This window comes from Chlorocebus sabaeus, chromosome 1 (assembly GCF_047675955.1).
Source record: "Chlorocebus sabaeus isolate Y175 chromosome 1, mChlSab1.0.hap1, whole genome shotgun sequence".
Classification (NCBI taxonomy): Eukaryota; Metazoa; Chordata; class Mammalia; order Primates; family Cercopithecidae; genus Chlorocebus; species Chlorocebus sabaeus.
Window position 1 is genome coordinate 82,251,157 of NC_132904.1, and position 27,767 is coordinate 82,278,923.

The following is a 27,767-nucleotide window of genomic DNA, read 5'->3' on the forward strand; positions in this document are numbered from 1 at the left end:
GCACAATCCCTAGCACACAAAAAATAATCAAGCAAGTCAACTGAACACCTACTTTCTCTTCAATTAGATCTAACTCAAATGTTCTCTCTTCCATAAAGCCATCTCTGATGGTTAAAATTAATCACTATCTCCTCTTCTTCTAAACCATTTTGCCTATATGAATTTGTTGGCAGTCTTAATCCATATCTTATTTTATGACTTCTTGAATAATGTCTTCATCCTTCACAAGACAAAACATCCTTGAAAAAGTCACTAGAGTTATACAAACTTTGTGTTTAGGTGATAATTGTCTTTGAATTTTAAAAGCCCTCCTTCCCTTCCAATCTACCACTTTCAAAAAAAGCCTAAATACCAATTATAATAACAATAGCTTATATTTATTTTATATTTCCTCCTTTCTCTTGAACCTTCCAACTCTTCTTCCTCATGGTCATTCTCAGCTGATGGTATTACTTCCTATTACATGGAAAATCAGAAGGCAGATTCCACAAGCTCCTAATATAACATCTACTGACTTACCTGTAACTGTACCCACAGAGTCTGCCTTCCCTTATTACTATGAATAAAGAATTTGTGTTTCTAAGGTCAACTCCTCTACTTGAGCACTGGAATCTATCCTCTCTTGCTTACTCAAGGCAATTTTTCCATTATCAATTGTTTTCTTTTACACTCAATCATCCCATCATTACTAAATCCAGTGGTCAATTATCAATCATCTCATCTGGTCCATAAGCATCATTTGATACTGTTACACTCTTGAAAACACTTTTTTCACTAGGTTTCCACACAGAGGTGTGCTGGTAAATATTTAAAAACGAGTTCAGATAAAAAAGAAAACATGTGCACCTACATGCACATGAGTTTGTTATAATTTTACTGACACAAGGATGTATAGCAACCAGTCTACAAATAATAACAAGATATACAATCTTTAATTGTAAATTCCATTAGTCCGTTGATTCTCAATAATATTTTTATTGGTTTTTACCAAATTATTATATTCATAGCCAACTTAGGGTTGTAACTGATGAATAGTTCCAACATAAATGTGGTTTATGTTGCCATGTTAATTAATAAAATGAAAATAAAACAACAAAGATGGTTTTTGTGAAAACCTCACTCTATCAATTATGTTATTTGCTGAATCGATAATAATTTTTGAATAGTGGACAAATATTTCCTCAATTTCTGTACTAATCTCAAAGTAACAGCAATGGCACAAAATGCTTTTAACTTCTGCTTAAATTATTAACATTTACTTTATCACTTTCTTATCAGCAAAACAATAAATCAAACTCAAATTTGTAGCATTTGCAATTTCCAAAGTCTAAATATTCCCACCATGGCCAATTTCAAGCTACCAACATGATGTCTCTGAACACAGATCTGGGAAACAGATGCACAGCAGCATACCATTATGTAGCTTATCCACCGCACAGATACAATCAATGTAAATAACTCAAGAGCAGAGATGGTATCAAAATGAAAAATAATTAAGAATTGATGACTGTTGAGTATTTATTACTTTTTAATATAATTTATGTAAGTTTATGTGTAATTATTTTTGTTAGAGATGGGGTTTCCCTACGTTGCCCAAGTTAGTCTTGAACTCCTGACCTCAAGTAATCCTCCTGCCTTGACCTCCCAAAGTGCTGGGATTACAGGCATGAGCCACCATGCCTGCCTGGCCCACAGTTTATGCATGATTTTTAAATGGTTGCATTTAACTTTTTTTTTTTTTTTTTTTTTTTTGAGATGGAGTCTCGCTCTGTTGCCCAGGCTGGAGTGCAATGGCGCAATCTCTGCTCACTGCAACCTCTACCCCCAGGTTCAAGCAATTCTCCTGCCTCAGCCTCCTGAGTAGCTGAGACTACAAGTGCATGTCACCATGCCCAGCTAATTTGTGTATTTTTAGTACAGACAGGGTTTCACCACGTTGGTCAGGATGGTCTTGATCTCTTGGCCTTGTAATCCACTCGCCCCAGCCTCCCAAAGTGCTGGGATTACATGTCTGAGCCACCGTGTCGGCCTCAACATTTTTTAAATGGCTGTATTTTCTTGCAAATTTGCTGAGAATTTAATGATCAGCTCTTGGAAGCTGATATGAGCCATCTCCAGCACACCATTATTTCCAAGGCAGCACTCTCTCCCAGATTGTCTTCCTACTTGATGGATGCCCTTTCTCAATCACATTTATTAGTTTTCCCTAATTTCTCAATGAGGGTTTAGGATGTTTAGGGTACCTCTAAACATAGTAAGACTTCTTTTCTTTAATCTTACTCACTGGGTAATCTTACCCAGTCTCCTTGATAATCTTACCTAATTCCCTAGCTTTAAATATTATCAGCACCCTCAAGACTTCCAAATTTATATCTGTAGCTCGGAACTTTCCCCTGAATTCCAGACTCATATCCAACTGAATGCTCAATGTTTCCATTTGGATGTCTAATAAGCATCTCAAACTTCACTTGTCAAACTGAACTCCAGATCTTACCAACCACCCTCAATCTGCTTCTCCTCCAATGTATCTCCATCTTTCATCCTTCTAATTATTCAGGCCCAAATTCCTGAAGTCAGCATTCATTCTTTTCTCTAATTCTCTACATCTATTCATCAGTAAATCCTATGGGCTCCCACATCAAATTATATGCAGAACCCCATCACTTCTCCCTACCTCCAGTGCCACCACGCTGGCACAACTCATCATCTATCCCCTACATTACTGCAATAATGTTCTACTAGTTTACATACTGTCACCTTTGCCCTCCTATAGTCTTTTCTCCTTTTTTTTTTTCTTTGTTTGTCTGTTTGTTTTGTTTTTTGGTTTTTTTTTTAAGCAGGGTCTCTCTCTGTCACCCAGATGGGAGTGCAGTGGTGCAATCACTGTGCATTTCAGCATCAACTTCCCAGGCTCAAGTGATCCTCCCGAATCATTTTTTGATTTTTGATTTTTTTGTAGAGATGAGGTCTCACTATGTTGCCCAGGCTGGCCTACAGTCTTTTCTAAACACAATACCCAAAAATATCCTTTCAAGTCATCAACTAGATTATGTCATTCCTCAACTCAAACCCTCAAGTGTCTCCCCATCCCACTCAGAGCAAAGGCCCACCTCTCTGGCTTCAGCTCTTAGACCTCTCCTCTTGCTCAATCTACTCCAACCACAGTATCTCTGCTCAAACATACCAAAAATTCTCCAAATCATGGCCTCTATACTTGTGATTCTGCCTATAACACTCTTCTCTCAGGTATCCATAAAGCTTGCTCCTTCACTTCTGTTATATCTCTGCTTATATATCATCTTAGCAGTAAGGCCTTCCATAATACTCCTATATAACATAGCAAACTTCAAGTTTATCCCCTTGAAAGAAATGAGAATTTCAATCGGGCAATAAGAGATGGAGGAGGACACTGTGTAACTACCTCTCTTCTATCTAGTAAGGTTAGAAATATAGAAATAAATGTGGATGAACAGAGAGCTCACTCCAATTTATGTTAACAAAGAATGGTGATATAAATGTATGCCAATATATTTGTATAAACTTTAATTTTTAAAAATGATTTCACACTTTACTTGCATGTTTTTAACAACTCTGAATCAAGGACAAATATTTTAATCCCCATTTTGTCAATAATTAAACAATCAGCAGTTTCCCTGAAATAACAGTGGCTCACTCTCTAACCCATCCCTACCCACTATTTACAAATATAAATAGTTACACTACTTACCATTGTAGGTGATCAACAATACAATAATTATACTTATATGTATCTGTGGTCTGTAATCATGTGATTACCTCTAGTGCCCAAAGCTTTAGTCTTTTTTATTTCCTCATTAAAGTCTGCTGACATTTTTTGGAAAATCTACTAAGTGCTGAGTACCTTTTTCTTTTCTCTTTTTTTTAATACAATTATAACTAAAGCCTTTTTTTTTTTTTTTTTTTTTTTTAGCTTCTGTGGCATTGTTGTAGGTATAACTTTAGTCGTTTATTCTTCTAAAGGGCAATTCTTGGCCAGGCATGGTGGCTCACGCCTATAATTCCAGCACTGTGGATGGCCGAGGTGGAAGGATTGCTTGAGGCCAGGAGTTTGAGACCAGCCTGGGCAACACAGCAAAACCCTTTCTCTACAACAAAATTTTAAAATTAGCCAGGTGTGGTGGTGCATGTCTGCACTCCCAGCTACTCAGAAGGCTGAGATGGGAGGATCATTTAAGACCAGGAGTTCGAGGCTTCAGTGGGCCACGATCCTGCTACTGCACTCCAGCGTGGGCTACAGAGTGAAACCCTGTCGAAAGGAAAGGAAAGGAAAGGAAAGGAAAGGAAAGGAAAGGAAAGGAAAAAGGAAAGGGAAAAGGGAAGGGAAAAGGGAAGGGAGAAGGGAAGGGAGAAGGGAAGGGAGAAGGGAAGGGAGAAGGGAAGGGAGAAGGGAAGGGAGAAGGGAAGGGAGAAGGGAAGGGAGAAGGGAAGGGAGAAGGGAAGGGAGAAGGGAAGGGAGAAGGGAAGGGAGAAGGGAAGGGAGAAGGGAAGGGAGAAGGGAAGGGAGAAGGGAAGGGAGAAGGGAAGGGAGAAGGGAAGGGAGAAGGGAAGGGAGAAGGGAAGGGAGAAGGGAAGGGAGAAGGGAAGGGAGAAGGGAAGGGAGAAGGGAAGGGAGAAGGGAAGGGAGAAGGGAAGGGAGAAGGGAAGGGAGAAGGGAAGGGAAAAGGGAAGGGAAAAGGGAAGGGAAAAGGGAAGGGAAAAGGGAAGGGAAAAGGGAAGGGAAGGGAAGGGAAAGGAGAAAGGAAAGGAAGAAAGAAAGAAAGAGAGAGAGAGAGAAAGAACCCTGTCTCTAAGTAAATAAGTAAAATGAAGAGCAATTCTCAAAAATGTATTAACAATATTCCCCCAAACACATCTACAAATATAATTAGGCAAGTAAGGGGAATTTCACTCATTTAACATATATTTATTCAGTAACTATAAAGGGAAAATACTGTATTGATTCAAAACAGGTAGACGTTTTCTAAACCAGCAGACCTTACTATGCCTCTCATCTCCGTAGGATAAAAATTTGACATATAAAACAAAACACTAAAATATTTTTAAAAGGTCGTATATAATCAAGTCTCTATTAGACAAGTTAGGCTTTCACACAACAGCATCTAAGGCTGGAATCGTGGCTGCCCTTTTATGCTTCTTTTGATTATTGAGAATGATCATCACCTGGAGTCAATTCTATTATGCCCTTCAACTCTCTGTACTCAAATCCTTATTTCTGGTTAATGAAACTTTGAAAGTAATCTAAAAATGACAAACTAAACAAATGAAACAAACGGTAAGGATCTTTTCATACAAATTAAAAATCCCTAACCTAATCTCCATAAATTGAATAAAGTGAAAAGTTGAGATAATTATCCAAGCAAGCCAAGATTCATATTTTAATTGATGTTCAAATAACCAAGTGGAGAATTTTTCACCTAAATTGCCTCAATTCTCCTGTTTTCTTCATTAAACTCTACCTTCATATGACTCCTGAGTCTACAAAAAACAACAACAACAACAAAAACTAAATTTGGATTACAGGCACAGGAGGAAATGCGGGGGCAGGGAGAATCACTTTTTAAAATAAGAAATTTTTGCATGAAATATGCAACCAAGGGATAGTGAATGTTACATATTTAGAACTGTAGGTAATCATGTGTCTGTTAATTAAGGTGCAACTCTATTGTACATAGTTTAAGAATAACATCACCAGAAAGTTATAAATAATTTGGGACAGGTAATTTAAGTTTGAAACAGTGATTGTCAATAGTGCTAACAAATGAACTTTTAGAAAAAAGAAAAGGATGATACATAAAATCATTTGCCATGGCTTAAAAAATGAAGAATTACAGAACATACAGTGGTATAATTAGGAAAACACATATCAAAGTATAATAGAGAAAAGGTGAATTTAATGGGCAAATCTTGGAAAGTAAAGCATTTAGAATAGTGAAATTATTTTACATAAATCTATTCAACATATTTACAGTTTAAAAAGAACTTTTAAGTGCATTATCTTATCTGATTCTCACCACTGAGAAGTCATACCTATTTTATATGACACTGAAATTCAGAGTGGCTTGTCCAAAATCACCGAGCTACTAAATAACAGATTTGGAGCTTAATCCAAAAGCTTTTGATTCCAAATATAGTGCTCTCTCCACAATACCACCCTTAATCCTCCAGAAATGGAGTTGAGCATATTTTTGTGGAAAAAATAAAATAAAACTTGACCAATCAGACATAAATCGTATCACTGAATTTTAGAATCTAGGGTTAAATGTTGAATCACAAATTTTCACATTTATTCTTTTAATTTGAATTTGTATTTGTAACATATAAATAAAAATGGTCCTACATTTATAAGTCTGGTAGACAGAGGAAAAGGTTATTTCAGCCATTAATCAAGTATTTATTGACTATCTTACTACAGTCCAGACACTGGGAACACAGTACTGAACAAAATAGGCAATAGTCTACCCTCACAGAGATTTTAGTCTCAAAATAAAGATAATTAACTATGAAATTTCAACAAAGTGAAAGATTAAAACAGAGCATAAGAATGCTATCATGGCCGGGAGTGGTGGCCTACGCCTGTAATACCAGCACTTCAGGAGGCCAAGGTGGGTGGATCGTCTGAGGTCAGGAGTTCGAGACCAGCCTGACCAACATGGTGAAACCCTGTCTCTACTAAAAATACAAAAATTAGCTGGGCATGGTAGTGGGCGACTGTAATCCCAGCTACTTGGGAGGCTGAGGGAGGTGAAGGTTGCAGTGAGCTGAGATCGTGCTGCTGCACTCCACCCTGGCTGACAGACAGAGACTCTATCTCAAAAAAAAAAAAAAAAAAAAAAAAGGTATCATAAGGTACCAGGTACCAGAGCAGAGAATTAAGTTGATGCTATACGTACAATGTTAACAAATTTGGCCTTATACCCAAGGGTAGAATGACAAGCCATGGAAGATTTTTAACTGAAGGGGAACATGACCATTTTTTAGATTTAGAAAGATTAAAAGTAGTATGATATGTATCCATTAAAACAAGCAATAACAATCAGACTTTTTTCATATTTTAAAAATATATATATTCAAAATTGAATGATCACAATTTTATCATTACTTATTAGACATTATGACTAGAAAATGAAAGTGAGAGGTGAAGCTGGCTGGGCTTCTGCATCAGGTGGGGACTTGGAGAACTTTTCTGTCTAACTAAAGGACTGTAAATGCACCAATTGGTGCTCTGTGTCTAGCTAAAGGATTGTAAATGCACCAATCAGTGCTCTGTGTCTGGCTAAAGGTTTGTAAACGCACCAATCAGCACCTAGTAAAAACAGACCAATCAGTACTCTGTAAAACAGACCAATCAGCACTCTGTAAAATGGAATAAGCAGCTCTCTATAAAATGGACCAATCAGCAGGATGTGGGTGGAGCCAAACAAGGGAATAAAAGCAGGCCCCCTGAGCCAGCAGCAGCAACCCACTCAGGTCCCCTTTCACACTGTAGAAGCTTTGTTCTTTTGCTCTTTGCTGCTGCTCACTCTTTGGGTCCACATCACCTTTATGAGTTGTAACACTCAGCATGAAGATCTGCAGCTTCACTCCTGAAGTCAGTGAGACCACGAACCCACCAGAAGGAAGAAACTCCAGACATGTCTGAACATCAGAAGGAACAAACTCCAGACACACCATCTTTAAGAACTGTAACACTCACCGTGAGGGTCCGCAGCTTCATTCTTGAAGTCAGCGAGACAAAGAACCCACCAATTCTGGACACATTTTGGTGACCATGAAGGGACCATTGCCTATCACCAAGCAGTGAGACTATCACCTATAGCCAAGCGGTGAGTACCATCAGACCCCTTTCACTTGCTATTCTGTCCTCTTTTTCCTTAGAATTCGGGGGCTAAATACCAGGCACCTGTTGGCCAGTTAAAAGTGACTAGCACAGCTGCTGGACTAAGGACACGGGTGTCAGGCTTTCTGGGAAAGGACTCTCTAACAATCCCCGACTCTTCGGAGTTGGGAGCATTGGTTTGCCTGGCACCAGCTTCCGTTTTTCCTGTACTACTGGGCTGAGCCAAGGGTTGACAGAGAGGAAAGCCATTCAGCTCTGGGGTCCCAATGACAAGTTTGTTGACCCTGCAGCCATGACCGGAACTCTCAAAGGCATGTCGCCCAAGCGAGGCTTGCCCATCTACCCTGACCCTTGCCCCCTGGGTTGTAACACCTACCAGAAAAACTTCCTCTTGCCTCTCTTCTCTGAGGCTAGTCCTGCTTATAAAACCACTCACTCTCTCTGGTGCTTTTCTAGTTTCTCCTAGAAAAGAATGATTTTCTAGGAATGATTCCTAGTATAATAAGGAAAAAAGTAAATAAGAATGATTTCTAGTATAAACTCCGGGACTCTGTTACCTTCTTTTGCACCTGAGCTCACCAATCAGAAAGACATAATTTTTGCCCAAAGCCCCATCATAGGTGGGACTATCTGGAATTTTAGGATCCCTCCTCAGACAAGCAGGCCTAAAAAAAGCTATTCCTGAAGCTAGGATATGGGGAGCCTCAGAAATTATATCCTTCCTATTGATATAAGTGAAGAAAAAAGGCAACACTCTTCCAACTCTGGAGATTCCTCCCCTCCTTCAGGGTATGGCCCTCCACTTCATTTTTGGGGCATAACATCTTTATATGACGGGGTGAAGTCCCAATACTAACAGAAGAATGCTTAGGACTCTAACAGGTTTTCGAGAATGTATCGGTAAAGGCCAATAAATCCATTTTTTCTCAGTCCTATTTGTGGTCTAAGAGGACAGGCAAGGGTGCAGGTTTTCGAGAATGTGTCAGTAAGGGCCACTAAATCTGACCTTCCTCAGTCCTCCTTGTGGTCTAGGAGTAAAACTAGTGTTTCTGATGCTGCATTGGTGAGTGCAACTATGCCGATCAGCACCATCCAAGGACTGTTGTGGGTTCTTGGGCAAGGGGAGAAACAAACCAAAACCATGGGTGGTTTTGTCCTTCAGATGGGAAACACTCAGGAATCAACAGGCTCACCCTTGAAATGCGTCCTAAGCCATTGGGACCAATTTGACCCACAAACCCTGAAAAAGAGGTGGCTCATTGTTTTCTGCACTCCAGCCTGGCCCAATATTCTCTCTCTGATGGGGAAAAATGGCCACCCAAGGGAAGTATAAATTACAATACTATCCTGCAGCTTGACCTTTTCTGTAAGATGGAAGGCAAATGGAGTGAAATACCTTAGGTCCAAGCTTCTTTTCATTGAAGGAGAATACACAACTATGCAAAGCTTGCAATTTACATCCCACAGGAGGAACTTTCAGCCTACCCCCATATCCTAGCCTCCCTACAGCTCCCCTTCCTATTAATGATAAGCCTCCTCTAATCTCCCCAGCCCAGAAGGAAATAAGCAAAGAAATCTCCAAAGGACCACAAAAAAACCCCGGGCTATCAGTTATGTCCCCTTCAAGCTGTAGGGGGAAGGGAATTCGGCCCAACCCAGGTACATGTCCCTTTTTCCCTCTCTGATTTAAAGCAGATAAGGGCAGACCTGGGGAAGTTTTCAGATGATCCTGATAGGTACACAGATGTTCTACAGGGTCTAGGGCAAACCTTCGATCTCACTTGGAGAGATATCATGCTATTGTTAGAGCAAACCCTGGCCTTTAATGAAAAGAATGTGGCTTTAGCTGCAGCCCAAGAGTTTGGAGATACCTGGTATCTTAGTCAAGTAAATGATAGAATGACAGCTGAGGAAAGGGACAAATTCCCTACTGGTCAGCAAGCTGTCCCCAATATGGATCCCCACTGGAAACTTGACTCAGATCATGAGGACTGGAGTTGTAAACATCTGTTGACCTGTGTTCTAGAAGGACTAAGAAGAATTAGGAAAAAACCCATGAATTATTCAATGATGTCCACCACAACTCAGGAGAAGGAAGAAAATTCTTCTGCCCTCCTCGAGAAGCTACAGGAGGCCTTAAGAAAATATACTCCCCTATCACCCGACTCACTAGAGGGTCAATTGATTCTAAAAGATAAGTTTATTACCCAGTCAGCTGCAGATATCAGGAAAAAGCTCCAAAAGCAAACCCTGGGCCCTGAACAAAATCTGGAGGCATTACTAAACCTGGCAACCTCAGTGTTCTATAATAGGGACCAAGAGGAATAGGCCCTATTATAAGGAAAAGCAGAACAGAGAAAGGCCACAGCCTTAGTCATGGCCTTCAGACAAACAAACCTTGGTGGTTCAGAGAGGTCAGAAAATGGAGCAGGCCAATCACCCAGTAGGGCTTGTTATCAGTGTGGTTTACAAGGAAACTTTAAAAAAGATTGTCCAATGAGAAACAAGCTGCCCCCTCATCCATGTCTGCTATGCTGAGGCAATCACTGGAGGGTGCACTGCCCCAGAGTGCAGAGGTTCTCTGGGTCAGAAACCCCCAACGAGTTGATCCAACAACAAGACTGAGAGTGCCCAGGGCAAGCGCCAAATCATGTCATCACGCTCCCTGAGCCCCGCATACGTTTAACCATTGACGGCCAGGAAATTGACTTCCTCCTGGACACTGGTGCGGCCTTCTCAGTGTTAATCTCCTGTCCTGGATGACTGTCCTCAAGGTCCGTTACCATCCGAGGAATCCTGGGACAGCCTGTAACCAGGTATTTCTCCCACCTCCTCAGTTGTAATTGGGAGACTTTACTGTTTTCACATGCCTTTCTTGCTATGCCTGAAAGTTCCATACCCTTATTAGGGAGGGATACATTAGCCAAAGCTGGAGCTATTATCTACATGAGTATGGGGAACAAGTTACCCATTTATTGTCCCCTACTTGAGGAGGGAATCAACCCTGAAGTCTGGGCATTGGAAGGATAATTTGAAAGGGCAAAAAATGCCCACCCAGTCCAAATCAGGCTAAAAGATCTCGCCACTTTTCCTTATCAAAGGCAATATCCCTTAAGGCCTGAAGCTCATAAAGGATTACAGGATATTGTTAAACATTTAAAAGTTCAAGGTTTAGTAAGGAAATGCAGCAGTCCCTGCAACACCCGAATTCTAGGAGTACAAAAACCAAATGGTCAGTGGAGACTAGTGCAAGATCTTAGACTCATCAATGAGGCAGTAATTTCTCTATATCCAGTTGTACCCAACCCCTATACCCTGCTCTCTCAAATATCAGAGGAAGCAGAATGGTTCACTGTTCTGGACCTCAAGAATGCCTTCTTCTGTATTCCCCTGCACTCTGACTCCCAGTTTCTCTTTGCCTTTGAGGATTCCAAACATCCCAATTTACATGGACGGTCTTGCCCCAAGGGTTTAGGGATAGCCCTCACCTGTTTGGTCAGGCACCGGCCCAAGATCTAGGCCACTTCTCAAGTCCAGGCACTCTGGTCCTTCAGTATGTGGATGATTTACTTTTGGCTACCAGTTTGGAAGCCTCATGCCACCAAGCTACTCTAGATCTCTTGAACTTTCTAGCTAATCAAAGGTACAAGGTGTCTAGGTAAAAGGCCCAGCTTTGCCTACAGCAGGCCGAATATCTAGGCCTAATCTTAGCCAGAGGGACCAGGGCCCTCAGCCAGGAATGAATACAACCTATACTGGCTTATCCTCGCCCTAAGACATTAAAACAGTGGTGGGGGTTCCTTGGAATCACTGGCTTTTGCCGACTATGGATCCCCAGATAAAGTGAGGTGGCCAGACCACTCTATACTCTAATCAAGGAGACCCAGAGGGCAAATATTCATCTAGTAGAATGGGAACCCTTGTTCCCAGAGCAAGATGGCCGAATAGGAACAGCTCCAGTGTCTAGCTCCCAGTGCGAGCGACACAGAAGACTGGTGATTTCTGCATTTTCAACTGAGGTACTGGGTTCATCTCACTGGGGAGTGCCAGACAATCAGTGCTGGTCAGCTGGTACAGCCCGACCAGCAAGAGCTGAAGCAGGGCGAGGCATCGCCTCACCTGGGAAGCACAAGGGGGATGGGAATCCCTTTTCCTAGCCAGGGGAACTGAGACACACAACACCTGGAAAATCAGGTAACTCCCACCCTAATACTGCACTTTACCAAGGGTCTTAGTAAATGGCACACCAGGAGATTATATCCCACACCTGGCCGGGAGGGTCCCATGCCCATGGAGCCTCCCTCATTGCTAGCACAGCAGTCTGCGATCTAACTACAAAGCAGCAGTAAGGCTGGGAGAGGGGCGCCTGCCATTGATGAGGCTTAAGTAGGTAAACAAAGCCTCTGGGAAGCTCAAACTGGGTGAAGCCCACCACAGATCAAAGAAGCCTGCCTGCCTCTGTAGACTCCACCTCTGGGGACAGGGCATAGCTAAACAAAAAGCAGCAGAAACCTCTTCAGATGCAAATGACACTGTCTGACAGCTTTGAAGAGAGCACTGGATCTCCCAACATGGAGGCTGAGATCTGAGAAGGGACAGACTGTCTGCTCAAGTGGGTCCCTGACCCCTGAGTAGCCTAACTAGGAGACATCCCCCACCAGGGGCAGACCGACATCCCACACCTCACACGGCAGGGTACACCCCTGAGACCAAGCTTCCAGAGCAAGAATCAGACAGGAACATTCGCTGTTCAGCAATATTCTATCTTTTGCAGCCTCCGCTGCTGATACCCAAGCAAACAGGATCTGGAGTGGACCTCAAGCAATCTCCAACAGACCTACAGCTGAGGGTTCTGACTGTTAGAAGAAAAACTAACAAACAAAAACGACACCCACACCAAAACCCCATCAGTACGTCACCATCATCAGAGACCAAAGGCAGATAAAACCACAAAGATGGGGGAAAAGCAGGGCAGAAAAGCTGGACATTCAAAAAATGAGAGCGCATCTCCCCCTCAAAAGGAACGCAGCTCATCACCAGCAACGGACCAAAGCTGGACGGAGAATGACTTTGACGAGTTGAGAGAAGAAGGCTTCAGTCCATCAAACTTCTCAGAGCTAAAGGAGGAATTACATACCCAGCACAAAGAAACTAAAAATCTTGAAAAAAGAATGGAAGAATGGATAACGAGAATAATCAATACAGAGAAGGCCATAAATGAACTGACAGAGATAAAAACCATGACACGAGAAATACGTGACAAATGCACAAGCTTCAGTAACCGACTCGATCAACTGGAAGAAAGAGTATAAGCGATTGAGGATCAAATGAATGAAATGAAGCAAGAAAAGAAGTCTAAAGAAAAAAGAGGAAAAAGAAATGAACAAAGCCTTCAAGAAGTATGGGATTATGTGAAAAGACCAAATCTACATCTGATTGGGGTGCCTGAAAGTGAGGGGGAAAATGGAACCAAGTTGGAAAACACTCTTCAGGCTATCATCCAGGAGAACTTTCCCAACCTAGTAAGGCAGGCCAACATTCAAATTCAAGAAATACACAGAATGCCACAGAGATACTCCTCAAGAAGAGCAACTCCAAGACACATAATTGTCAGATTCACCAAAGTTGAAATGAAGGAAAAAATGTTAAGGACAGCCAGAGAGAAAGATCAGGTTACCCACAAAGGGAAGCCCATCAGACTAACAGCAGATGTCTCAGCAGAAACTCTACAAGCCAGAAGAGAGTGGGGGTCAATATTCAACATTCTTAAAGAAAAGAATTTTAAACCCAGAATTTCATATCCAGTCAAACTAAGTTTCATAAGTGAAGGAGAAATAAAATCCTTTACAGACAAGCAAATGCTTAGAGATTTTGTCACCAGTAGGCCTGCCCTACAAGAGATCCTGAAGGAAGCACTAAACATGGAAAGGAACAACTGGTATCAGCCATTGCAAAAAATCTCAAAATGTAAAGTCCATCGATGCTAGGAAGAAACTGCATCAATTAACAAGCAAAATGACCAGCTAATATCACAATGACAGGATCAAGTTCACACATAACAATATTAACCTTAAATGAAAATGGAATAAATGGTCCAATTAAAAGACACAGACTCCAAATTGGATAAAGAGTCAAGACCCATCAATTTGCTGTATTCAGGAAACCCATCTCACATGCAGAGACACACATAGGCTCAAAATAAAGAGATGGAGGAAGATCTACCAAGCAAATGGAAAACAAAAAAAAGCAGGGGTTGCAATCCTAGTCTCTGATAAAACAGACTTTAAACCATCAAAGATCAAAGGAGACAAAGAAGGCCATTACATAATGGTAAAGGGATCAATTCAACAGGAAGAGCTAACTATCCTAAATATATATGCACTCAATACAGGAGCACCCAGATTCATAAAGCAAGTCCTTAGAGACTTACAAAGAGACTTAGACTCCCATACAATAATAATGGGAGACTTCAACACTCCACTGTCAACATTAGACAGATCAACGAGACAGAAAGTTAACAAGGATATCCAGGAATTGAACAGAACTCAGCACCAAGCGGACCTAATCGACATCTACAGAACTCTCCACCCCAAATCAACAGAATATACATTCTTCTCAGCACCACACTGCACTTATTCCAAAATTGACCACATAATGGAAGTAAAGCACTCCTCAGCAAATGTCCAAGAACAGAAATTATAACAAACTGTCTCTCAGACCACAGTGCAATCAAACTAGAACTCAGGACTTAGAAACTCAATCAAGCCGCTCAACTACATGGAAACTGAACAACCTGCTCCTGAATGACTACTGGATACATAACGAAATGAAGGCAGAAATAGAGATATTCTTTGAAACCAATGAGAACAAAGATACAACATACCAGAATCTCTGGGACACATTTAAAGGAGTGTATAGAGGGAAATTTATAGCACTAAATGCCCACAAGAGAAAGTAGGAAAGATCTAAAATTGACACTCTAACATCACAATTAAAAGAACTAGAGAAGCAAGAGCAAACACATTCAAAAGCTAGCAGAAGGCAAGAAATAACTAAGTTCAGAGCAGAACTGAAGGAGATAGACACACAAAAAAACCCTCCAAAAAGTCAATGGATCCAGAGACTGGTTTTTTGAAAAGATAAACAAAATTGATAGACTGTTAGCAAGACTAATAAAGAAGAAAAGAGAGAAGAATCAAATAGACACCAAAAAAATGATAAAGGGGATATCACCACAGACCCCACAGAAATACAAACTACCATCAGAGAATACTATAAACACCTCTATGCAAATAAACTAGAAAATCTAGAAGAAATGGATAATTTCCTGGACACTTACACTCTCCCAAGACTAAACCAGGAAGAAGTTGAATCCCTGAATAGACCAATAGCACGCTCTGAAATTGAGACAATAACTAATAGCCTACCAACCAAAAAAAGTCCAAGACCAGACGGATTCACAGCTGAATTCTACCAGAGGTACAAGGAGGAGCTGGTACCATTCCTTCTGAAACTATTCCAATCACCAGAAAAAGAGGGAATTTTGCAATCTACTCAGCTCACAAAGGGCTAATATCCAGAACCTACAAAGAACTCAAAAAAATTTAAAGAAAAAACCCCATCAAAAAGTGGGCAAAGGATATGAACAGACATTTCTCAAAAGAAGACATGCATACAGCCAACAGACACATGAAAAAATGCTCATCATCACTGGCCATCAGAGAAATGCAAATCAAAACCACAATGAGATACCACTTCATGCCAGTTAGAATGACAATCATTAAAAAGTCAGGAAACAACAAATGCTGGAGGGGATGTGGAGAAATAGGAACGCTTTTACACTGTTGGTGCTAGTGTAAACTAGTTCAGTCATTGTGGAAGACAATATGGCGATTCCTCAAGGATCTAGAACTGGAAATACCATTTGACCCAGCCATCCCATTACTGGGTATATACCCAAAGGATTCTAAATCATGCTGCTATAAAGACACATGCACACGTATGTTTATTGCGGCACTACTCACAATAGCAAAGACTTGGAATCAACACAAATGTCCATCAGTGACAGACTGGATTAAGAAAATGTGGCACATATACACTATGCAGCCATAAAAAGGGATGAGTTTGTGTCCTTTGTAGGGACATGGATGCAGCTGGAAATCATCATTCTCAGCAAACTATCACGAGAACAGAAAACCAAACACCACATGTTCTCACTCATCGGTGGGAATTGAACTATGAGATCACTTGGACTCGGGAAGGGGAACATCACACACTGGGGCCTATTATGGGGAGGGGGTAGAGGGGAGAGGTGGCATTGGGAGTTATACCTGATGTAAATGACGAGTTGGGTGCTGATGAGTTGATGTGTGTAGCACACCAACATGGCACAAGTATACATATGTAACAAACCTGCATGTTGTGCACATGTACCCTAGAACTTAAAGTATAATAATAAAATAATAAAAAAAAAAAGAATGGGAACCAGGGGCAGAAACAGCCTTCAAAACCTAAAGCAGGCCCTAGTACAAGCTCCAGCTTTAAGCCTTCCCATAGGACAAAACTTCTCCTTATATGTCACAGAGAAAGCAGGGATAGCTCTTGCAGTCCTTACTCAGACTCGTGGGACAACCCCACAACCAGTGGCATACCTAAGTAAGGAAATTGATGTAGTAGCAAAAGGCTGGCCTCACTGTTTAAGAGTAGTTGCGGCGGCGGCTGTCTTAGTGTCAGAGGCTATCAAAATAATACAAGGAAAGGATCTCACTGTCTGGACTACTCATGATGTAAATGTCATACTAGGTGACAAAGGAAGTTTATGGCTATCAGACAACCACCTACTTAGAATCACCAGGCACTACTCCTTGAGGGACTGGTGCCTCAAATATGTACGTGCATGGTCCTCAACCCTGCCACTTTTCTCCCTAGGACGGGGAACCAATCAAGCATGACTGCCAACAAATTATAGTCCAAACTTATGCCACCCGAGATGATCTCTTAGAAGTCCCCTTAGACTGATGGAAGTTCATCTGTGGAGAATGGGATATGAAGGGCACGTTATGCCATAGTTAGTGATTGCAACCATACTTGAAAGTAAGCCTCTTCCCCCAGGGACCAGTGCCCAGTTAGCAGAACTAGTGGCACTTACCCGAGTCTTAGAACTGGGAAAGGGAAAAAGAATAAATATGTATACAGATAGCAAGTATGCTTATCTAATCCTACATGCCCATACTGCAATATGGAAAGAAAGGGAGTTCCCAAACTCTGGGGGAACCCCCATTAAATACCATAAGGAAATCTGGAGTTATTGCACTCAGTGCAAAAACCCAAGGAGGTGGCAGTCTTACACTGCCGAAGCCATCAAAAAGGGGAAGGAGAGGGGAGAACAGCAGCATAAGCAGCTGGCAGAGGCAGTGAAAGACCAGCAGAGAAAGAGAGAGAGAGGAAGAGACAGAGAGAGAGAGAGAAAGAGAAAGATAGGAAGTCAAAGAGAGAGACAGAGAGGAAGAGACAGAAAGTCAAGGAGAAAAGGAAAGAGGAAGAGACAAAGGAGTCAAAGAGATAAAGAGAAAGAGATAAAGTAGTAAAGAAAAAAAGCAGTGTACCCTATTCCTTTAAAAGTCAGGATAAATTTAAAACTTATAATTGATAATTGAAGGTCTTCTCTATAACCCTGTAACACTCCAGTACCACCTTGCTGTCAGTGTAAACAAGGGCGTAATCTGAAAGCACTGAGACCATTGACAACCCGTAGCCTTCCTATCAAAAATCCTCAACCCAGCAGGTTTCCTAACAGGGGATCTAAATCTTAACTAATTACCATACAAAGGTCTGACCAGACCTAGGAGGAACTCCCTGCAGGACAGGACGATAGATGATTCCTCCCAGGTGATTAAGGAAAAAAGACACAACAGGTATTCAGTAAGGAAACTCTTGTAGAAGCAGAACTAGGAAAATTTCCTAATACTTGGTCTGCTCAAATGTGCCAGCTATTTGCAATCAGCCAAACTTTAAAGTACTTACAGAATCAGGAAGGACCCATCTATACCAATTTTAAGTTAATATGGACTGAACCAGGTCTTACTAATAGCAAAGAATAATTGAAATCCCAAACTAATAAGGTTTTCAACAAAAGTAAAGTTTGCTAAAAGTTAGCAGTGTAACACATATTATCCTAACTTCTAACCTTATGGAAATCAGAACTTATCAGTACCCCTCATACCTCAAGTCTGTTAGTGCAGAGCCATACAACTAATACCCCTACTTATAGGGTTAGGACTGGCTACTGCTACAGAAACTGGAAGAGCAGGTTTATATACTTCATTATCCTACTACCACACACTCTCAAAGGATTTCTCAGACAGTTTGCAAGAAATAAAATCTATCCAGTAAGGATAGTAACTACAATCCCAAATAGACTCTTTGGCAGCAGTGACTCTCCAAAACCACCGAGGCCTAGGCCTCCTCACTGCTGAGAAAGGAGGACTACGCACCTTCTTAGGGGAAGAGTGTTGTTTTTATACTAACCAGTCAAGGCTAGTACGAGATGCCACCTGGCGTTTCTAGGAAAAGGCTTCTGAAATCAGAAAATGCCTTTCAAACTCTTATACCAAACTCTGGAGTTGGGCAACATGGCTCCTCCCCTTTCTAGGTCCTGTGGCAGCCATCTTGCTGTTACTTGCCTTTGGGCCCTATATTTTTAACCTGCTTTACAAATTTGTTTCCTCTAGAATCAAGGCCATCAAGCTACAGATTGTCTTACAAATGGAACCCCAAATGAGCTCAACTAAGAACTTCTGCCGAGGACCCCTGGACTGACCTGCTGGCCCTTTCACAGGCCTAGAGTTCCCCTCTGGAGGACACTACAACTGCAGGGCCCCTTCTTTACCCCTATACAGCAGGAAGTAGCTAGAGCGGTCATCAGCCAAATTCTCAACAGCAGTTGGGGTCTCCTGTTTAGATGGAGGATTCAGAGGTGAAGCCGGTTGGGCTTCTGGGTCGGGTGGGGACTTGGAGAACTTTTCCGTCTAGCTAAAGGATTGTAAATGCACCAATCAGAGCTCTGTGTCTAGCTAAAAGTTTGTAAATGCACCAATCAGCATTCAGTAAAAACGGACCAATCAGCACTCTGTAAAATGAACCCATCAGCACTCTGTAAAATGGACCAAGCAGCTCTCTATAAAATGAACCAATCAGCAGGATGTGGGTGGGGCTAAATAAGGGAATAAAAGCAGGCTGCCCGAGTCAGCAGCGGCAACCCACTCAGGTCCCCTTCCACACTGTGGAGGCTTTATTTTTTCGCTCTTCACAATAAATCTTGCTGCTGCTCACTCCTTGGGTCCATGCTGCCTTTATGAGCTATAACACTCACCGCGAAGGTCTGCAGCTTCACTCCTGAAATCAGCGAGACCATGAACCCACCAGGAGGAACAAGCAACTCTGGATGCGCAACCTTTGAGAGCTGTAACACTCACCGCGAAGGTCTGCAGCTTTACTCCTGAAGTCAGTGAGTCCACAAACCCACGAGAAGGAAGAAACTCTGGACACATCTAAATATCAGAAGGAACAAACTCCTGACACACCATCTTTAAGAACTGTAACACTCATCGCAAGTGTCCGTGGCTTCACTCTTGAAGTCAGCAAGACAAAGAATCCACCAATTCTGGGCACAAAAGTATTTTACTAAGAAGTATTCACATATGCTTAATTCTTATGGTTGATGTTATTGCTTTTTTACAAATCAAGGATACTCATGAGAAAGTAATAAAGTAATGAATAGCAATAGAAAAGTTAGTCTCGAATCAAGTTTTGTTTTTTTTTTTTAATTTAACATTAAAATGTATAGTTTGGCCGGGCATGGTGGCTCGTGCCTGTAATCCCAGCACTTTGGGAGGCGAAGGCGGGCAGATCACCTGAGGTCAGGAGTTTGAGACCAGCCTGACCAACCTGGAGAAACCCCGTTTCTACTAAAAAATACAAAATTAGCCAAGCATGGTGGCACATGCCTGTAATCCCAGCTACTCAGGAGGCTGAGGCAGAAGAACCGCTTGAACCTGGGAGGCGGAGGTTGCGGGGAGCCAAAATGGTGCCATTCCACTCCACCCTGGGCAACAAGAGCGCAACTCCGTCTCCAAATAAATAAAACAAATAAACAAATAAACAAATAAATAAATAAATAAAACAAATGTATAGTTCAAGATGATACCACAAAGGTGTCATTTTATTAGTAGTAATATTAGCTAGCATTTGTGGAACAATGCTAGGTATTCTGCATCGATCACCTTATTTAATTTTCAAAAGAATCCTAAGAAATACTACTATATACATTTTCACAAATGGGGAAATTTTAGACTGAGGGAAATAGAGTACGTTTGCCCAAGGCTACATAACAGTAAGTGCTGGAACCACGATGCAAATGCTGATCTATCTGCCACCAAAGCCCATACAAAGTATTATGTCATATTGAAACTTGACTTACTAGGAAAGGATCACAATGCTTCTTTCTTCTATAATTATTCTCTGCAATTATACTTTATCTTCCCTTAAAAAAAAAAGTTTGAATATACTTCAACAAACACCTGTTGATCAGGTTATTTTCCCTGTTGAAACAAGAAGATATTATTAATAGTTCAAAATGGTAAATTTATATCTCTCCTTTCAGACAAGCCATGCTTTCAAATTTTCTATAAACTTGGTAAAAGGGAAGGAAAGAAAACATGCAAGGCTAAACAGCAATAAATAGAAAGTAAGAAAATAACAAATTGGCCGGGCATGTAGCTCACGCTTGTAATCCCAGCACTTTGGGAGGCCAAGGCAGATGGATCACTTTGAGCTCAAGAATTCAAGACCAGTCTGGGCAACATGGCGAAATCCCATCTCTACTAAAAATACAAAAATGAGCTGGGCATGGTGACGGGTGCCTGTAATCCCAGCTACTCAGGAGGTTGAGGCAGGAGAATCGCTTGAACCTAGAAGGCAGAGGTTGCAGTGAGCTGAGATCATACCACTGATCTCCAGCCTGGGCAACACAGTGAGACTCCATGTCAAAAAAAAAAAGATAATGAATTGCATCTTCAGCTGAATACTGAATTATGCATCATTCCAGTATTATTTATCTAGAAAAATAAATAAATAAAATTAGGAATTTAAATAGTGGACAATATGTATGGCCAGACTTAAAGCAGACCTGAAGACTGCAATCATTTTGTATATATTAGATGATTTACAAATTACTTTAGCATCTTTGGAGGAGAAATAATATTAATAAGAAATGTTATAACCTGTTTTTTTAAAAAAAAAAAAACCACACACACACATACACGCATGGCATCTCCTATCTGTGATCAAATGCATCATTGCTATATCTGGGCAGGCTTGTTCTAGAAGATGACCAGGAAGCTGAACCCAAACCACTGATGGAAGGAGACTCTTGACATTTCTCCTCCTTGAACCCACACACCCCCCTTAAAAATACATTCAGATGATAAGCATTTGTACAGCAGTTTCTTATCTACAAAATAATTTTTATATGGTCTAGGTATCTTGATTTGATCCTTACAATAATCCTAAGATATATTATTGTACACTTAAGTTTTAACAGGAAAAATTTGAAGCTCTATCTGTTGATTTTCTTAATGTAGCCAACTGATGGTAAAAGCTAGACTCCAATCCTGGGTTCTCCTCTACTGTACTATGATGCCAATCACTTGTTCAAAGACTACCACACTCATACAGTAAAAAGGAAAGCATCAGACAAGCTTCTGGTCCTAATTCCATCACTAACTAGCTTTCTAGAAGTGAAGTTCATATATATTATATTTGATGAGAAAAAGAAACAGCATATAGTAAGAGGAAAAAAGCATTAAATCCCTTTTTAAAAAGAAAACAAGTTCAGAAGAATTACATGATTTTCACAGGGTCTTCTGGTGGCATCATCATAAGGCAAGTAAACTCTATTTTACACACGGGAGATTGGTACTTTGAGATATTAAAACTTTTTTCTACCTAAATTTTTCCATTTCCTTTTTTCTCATTCCAGCAGATAACTGGTTCCCTACTTTATTGCCTCAGGGGCAGTATATGCCAGGACAAAAACCAGAAGGAATTTTTAAATAATTCCAGTTTTGCTTTCCAAAAACCTAGGCCCTCAGAATAAAAGAAGAGTTTGTCAGAGATGAAAAAGAGACTCTCAGGTACAGGCAGAGAAAGGGACTTCTCCTAGCCCCTTCACAGTGTAGAAAGAAATTGTCCCAGGTGAAGAAAACAGAGAAAAGTCTTTGGATCTCAAGGCATCAGGGATCTAGGCTCTACTTACTGGCAACATTGCTTGGAAGGCAGCAAGACCCAAGAGGAATGGCATCGTAATGCATCTAGGCAAAAAGAAACACAGACATTCTAGAAAAAAGTAAAAGTCCATGACTCGGACATATCAGCTCTCTGTCAGACCAGACCAGAAAGAGCTATCTCGACACAACAACTCATATGTCAGAGGTAAGCTGTTTTATATAGATGATCAACAACCAGAGGACACTCCCATTCCAGGTAAAACCCCACCTTAACCCCAGGGAAGTGGGGAAAACTTCAAAAAGGATAAGAGTTATTTTGTCTGCTACTCAGTTGCTAAGAGTAAAGGTGAATTATAGAAAATAAATAGATACTTCTGACATACCTAAATTTATAGACCAAGTCCAGCTCACTGATTATCTGATCTTGTCCCTTCTTTTAGTAGACAAATATTCTGACTACTGTTCTAGGTTTTTTCTACCACATCACTGCTATTGATGATGATGATAATACAGGATGTGATGATATAGTTCAAGACCAAAAAATAAGAAAAATAAATAATGATCTGAAACAGCCTCTTGCCATTTCCCACATTGTCTGGTAAACTTCTATTCATCTTCTGTATCTCATCTTAAATATTACATCTTCCCTAGTGGCACTAAGTGTTCTTTATCTGTTTTCTTGACACAGAGTGTTAACCTCACCACATAGCATTGAAATTGCCTGTTTTCACATCTGTCTTCCTAATACATTTTAAGATTCATAAAGGCAGAGACTGAAAATCATTTGCTCCTTCAAACATGCATCTGGCACAGTGCCTGGCACATAGCAGGCACTCATAATACACCTTTGTTGAATGGATAAATGACTGAATAAATAAATGAAAGTAGAGTCATTGCCTTAAATATATACACCAGTTTACACCATATATACACAAGTTTACCTTTTAAAAGAATTTTAGCTTATTACCTATGAGAGATGTTTAAATAGAACAGAACTTAACAGGTTTATTCCACGTATTACCATGCTTTTAATGATAAAGATGTCACAGTTCTCCAAAATGATAGGCTCCTGATAGAAGTTACAAAATTGTATCCTAAATTAGGGCCTCAGTGGCTAGCAAAATGGTGTCATCAGAAGAAATGGGTTACAAAAATCTTTCCCATAATCTTTGAAAGTTTAAATTTAATAATTCATTTTCACAGGATTTTCTACCTTATACTATACCATTCCTCTTGATCTTAAATCCTAAAATAAATGAGGTCAGGAGAATTGTTTCATAATAAAGGTGATTTGGCCATAATTCTTGAAATAGCTTTGAAAACTTATTAAAATTGAACCCTTGCAGAAAACTTATTAGTTAGAATTCAGAATGACTAACTGGACAGAAGAGACTGGATAAAACTCATGATCCTTTGCTGACAAAGCATCCTACATTGAGGATATAGAAATGCTTGTGTCTTAACTGCCACAAATTTCTGGGCAAGAATTATAGCCGGTGAACATATCCCCTTCCCCCAATTAAAAAAAATCTCTCCTTTACACTAAAAAATATTTTATAATCACTGACATGGTAACATAGTATTAAGAAATAAGCATATAAAAAGAATATGTATTTAAGAAAATATAGTATTCATATAGTTCAGTAAATATATTTTATAGAACAGTGAGAAATTTATTTATTGACAAAGGTATGAATGAACAGAATGCCTTACTCCAACGTTTTAAAAACCCAATGTTTATCCCAGGCAAATTAACACAGAAACAGAAAACAAAATACCGCATGTTCTTATAAGTGGGAGCTAAGAATTGGGTACACATGGACATAAAGACAGGAACAATAGATACTACACAAGGGACTAGTGGGGCAAGGGCTAAAAAACTACCTATTGAGTACTATGCTGGATACCTAGGTGACAGAATCATTCATATCCAAAACCTCAGCATCACACAATATACTCATGTAACAAATCTGCACATGTACCCACAAAATCTAAGAAAAAGTTGAAGTTTTAAAAATAAATAAATAAGTAAAATGCACTTGTGCATATCTCACTGACGAGATTCTTCTACCCAAAAAAGTAACCAATAATAGACCTAAGGGAGAAATCAAATATTCTATCACAAATAAAAACACTTGGGCAGATTTCCAAAAACCTAGAAGTTCACACATTTTCTAGTATCAAGTCATTGGCATATGATTTGCACTCCCCCAACAGATATATAAAATAAAATCAACTAACAGATCATTTTATCTCTATGTCTATTTGTTGCTTCATAGCATACTCCTAATTAGTAGTTAAACACAAAAAAATATTCTTCTATTTATCATTTCAGAATTCATTCCATTTACAACTCCTGGATTAATTTTTTACAGTATCAAGAGTCTATAGCTCATCCAAGGTCAAAATGGTCCCTACAGGGAATTTATTTTAAAATAAAAAAGATATGGGATACCCAGGCTGGAGTGCAGTGGCACAATCATAGCTCACAGCAGCCTCAAACTCCTGGGCTCAAGCAATCCTCGAGTCTCAGCCTCCCAAGTAGTTGGGACTATAGGCACATGCCAACAAGCCCAGATAATTTTTTTAATTGGGGAATTTTAAATTAAAAAAAAAACTTTAGTAAACTATCTCTTTTACTTTGACTTACAGAAAATGCAAAAGTTTGAAAACTGTGTTTCCCCATCCCTCTCTAGGATGATTCAGTGCTTAATTCTTTTGAGTTTTATGGCTGTGAAGAGATTTAAAAAAAAAAAAAAACTTGAAGTTTTGGAAAACAGAAAAAACATCTATAGCCATGTGCAGTGGTTCATGCCTATAATCCCAGCACTTTCGGAGGCGGAGGCGGATGGATCACCTGAGGTCAGGAGTTTGAGACCAACCTGCCCAACATGGTGAAATCCCCTCTCTTCTAAAAATAAAAAAGTTAGCGAGGCGTGGTGGCAGGCATCTGTAATCCCAGCTACTGGAGAGGCTGAGGCAGGAGAATCGCTTGAACCCAGGAGGTGGAGGTTGCAGTGAACCGAGATTGTGCCACTGCACTCTAGCCTGGGCAACAGAGCAAGATTCCGTCTCAAAAAGAAAAAAAAAAAGAAAAGAAAAGAAAAAAAAACTCTCCATATATTACTGGTATGGCAAACATGAAAATTGAAATACAAATTTGGTAAAATGTATGCAAAAGGAATAAATAGCCACACAAGGCCATTCAATGAAGTCAGGTACAGGCATAGTTCATTTTATTGCACTTTGCTTTATTGCACTTTGCAGATAACACATTTTTCACAAATTAAGTTTGTGACAACCCTGTGTCAAGCAAGTCTATCACTGGCAATTTTCCATAGGATGTATTCACTTCATGTCTCTGTGTCACATTTTGGTAATTCTCACAATACTTCAAACTTTTTCATTAGTCTTTTGCTACAGTGCTCTGTGATCAGTGATCTTCGATGTTCATTGTAATTGTTTTGGGGCACCACAAATCACAAATCACAGCTGGTGACTTTAAGTTGAAGCCAATGCTCATTTACCCTTCCAAAAATTCTAGGGTCTTTAAGAATTATGCTAAATCTATTCAGTCTATGCTCTAAAAGTAGATCAACAAAAGCCTGGGTGACAGCACCTGTTTACAGCATGGTTTACTGTATATTTTAGGCCCACTGTTGAAAACTACTACTCATTGACAACGCACCTAGTCACCCAAGAGCTCCAATGAAGATATACAAGGAGATTAAAGTTGTTTTCATGCCTGCTGATACTACATTCATTCTGCATGCCACAGATTAAGGAGTAACTTCAACTTTCAAGCCTTATTATTTAAAAAATACATTTTGTAAGACTATATCTGCCACAGTGATTCTCTGATAGATCTGGACAAAGTAAATTGAAAACCTCCTGGAAAGAATTCATCATTCTATATGCCATTAACAACATTCTTGATTCACAGGAGGAGGTCAAAATATCAACATTAATGGGAGTTTGGAAGACATTCATTCCAACTTTCATGGATGACTTTGAGGGATTCAAGTCTTCAGTGGAAGAAGTCACTTCATATGCAATGGAAACAGCAAGAGATCTAGAATTAGAAGATGTGCCTGAAGATGTGACTGAATTGCTGCAATCTCATGATAAAACTTGAATGAATGAGGAGTTCTTACGCATAAGCAAAGAAAGTGGTTTCTTGAGACGAAATCTACTTCCAGTGAAGATGTTGTGAACATTGTTTGAAATAACAACAAAGGGTTTAGAATATTACATACACTTAGTTGAAAAAGCAGCAGCAGGGTTTGAGAAAACTGATTCCAATTATGAAAGAATTTCTACTGTGGGTAAAATGCTGTCAAACAGCATCTCATGCTACAGAGAAATCTCTCATAAAATAAAGAGTCAATTGATGTGGCAAACTTCACTGTTGTCCTATCTTAAGAAATTGCCTTAGACATCCCAACCTTCAGCAATCATCACCCTGATCAGTCAACAGCCATCAACACTGAAGCAAGATCTTCCACCAGCAAAAAGATTCCTACTCGCTAAAGGCTCAGTGGATCATTAGCATTTATTAGCAATAAAATATTTTTAATTAAAGTATGTACATTGTTTTTAGACATAACACTATTAAGAACCTAATGGACTATAGTATAGTATATACTGTACTGTATACAACAAACATTTTGGTTTCCCAGTGCATATATACCGTACTATACAATGTATTGCATATATGCATCGGGAAACCAGAATATTTGAGTACCTTGCTCCGTTGTGATAACATGCCTTATTTCAGTGGTCTGGAACCTAACCCGCAATATCTCTGAGATATACCTATACATATTTCCCCCCTTATTGCCTCTGAAAAAAAATTATTTTAAGAACTTAAGAAAAACTAGAGATGAAAAGAAAGTATACCCAGATAATGAAAAGCAAATGTAAATTAGTAAGATACTGTAAAACTAGAAGTTAAGCCATAACGTGCAGGAAACAACAAAAGAGAAAAACTTTGAATAGGGAAAAAATAAACAGGAGAGTCATAAGGTCCTCTTCCCCAGAGGAAAAAAAAAAAACAAAACAGAAATGACATATTTATGAAGTATACAGTCAACCAAAAGCAAAGAGATCATTAAAGAACTGTGAGTCCAGGAAACAGTAATCTCAGTTTCAAGGGTGCCTATGAGATATATGGCAATATCATGTCTTAAGATTCTAAGGCCAGGCACGGTGGCTCATGCCTGTAATCCTAGCACTTTGGAGGCCGAGGTGGGCGGATAACAAGGTCAGGAGTTCAACCTGGCCAACATGGTGAAACCCTATTTCTACTAAAAATACAAAAATCAGCCAGGTATGGTGGCACATGCCTGTAATCCCAGTTACTCAGCAGGCTGAGTCAGAAGAATTGCTTGAACCCCGGAGGCGGAGGTTCCAGTGAGACAAGATCACACCACTGCACTCCCACCTGGGCTACAGAGCAAGACTCTGTCTCCAAAAAAAAAAAAAAAGATTCCAATTACACAACATTCTTCAGCTTCCTTTGAAAGCTATAATATCAAAACATATACATATAAAAAGATAGGACTTAGCTTTCAGTACATGATAAAAAAATATGTTTATATATATAT

The 27,767-nt window shown here is 40.0% G+C and overlaps 1 protein-coding gene across 6 annotated transcripts in view; it reads right to left on the bottom strand.

The window, feature by feature from the left end:
* Window positions 1–27,767, bottom strand: part of DLG2 (discs large MAGUK scaffold protein 2) — a 2,222,296-nt gene that overhangs the window by 2,189,431 nt on the left and 5,098 nt on the right. Inside the window, exon 1 of one of the 6 annotated variants that reach the window (XM_073019918.1) lies at window positions 20,355–20,436. The exons of the other annotated variants lie outside the window; for them this stretch is intronic. The gene's annotated coding sequence lies outside the window, so the exon portion shown is untranslated. Of the gene's footprint in view, window positions 1–20,354; window positions 20,437–27,767 lie in introns of those variants that run through there. 6 annotated transcript variants of the gene reach the window in all.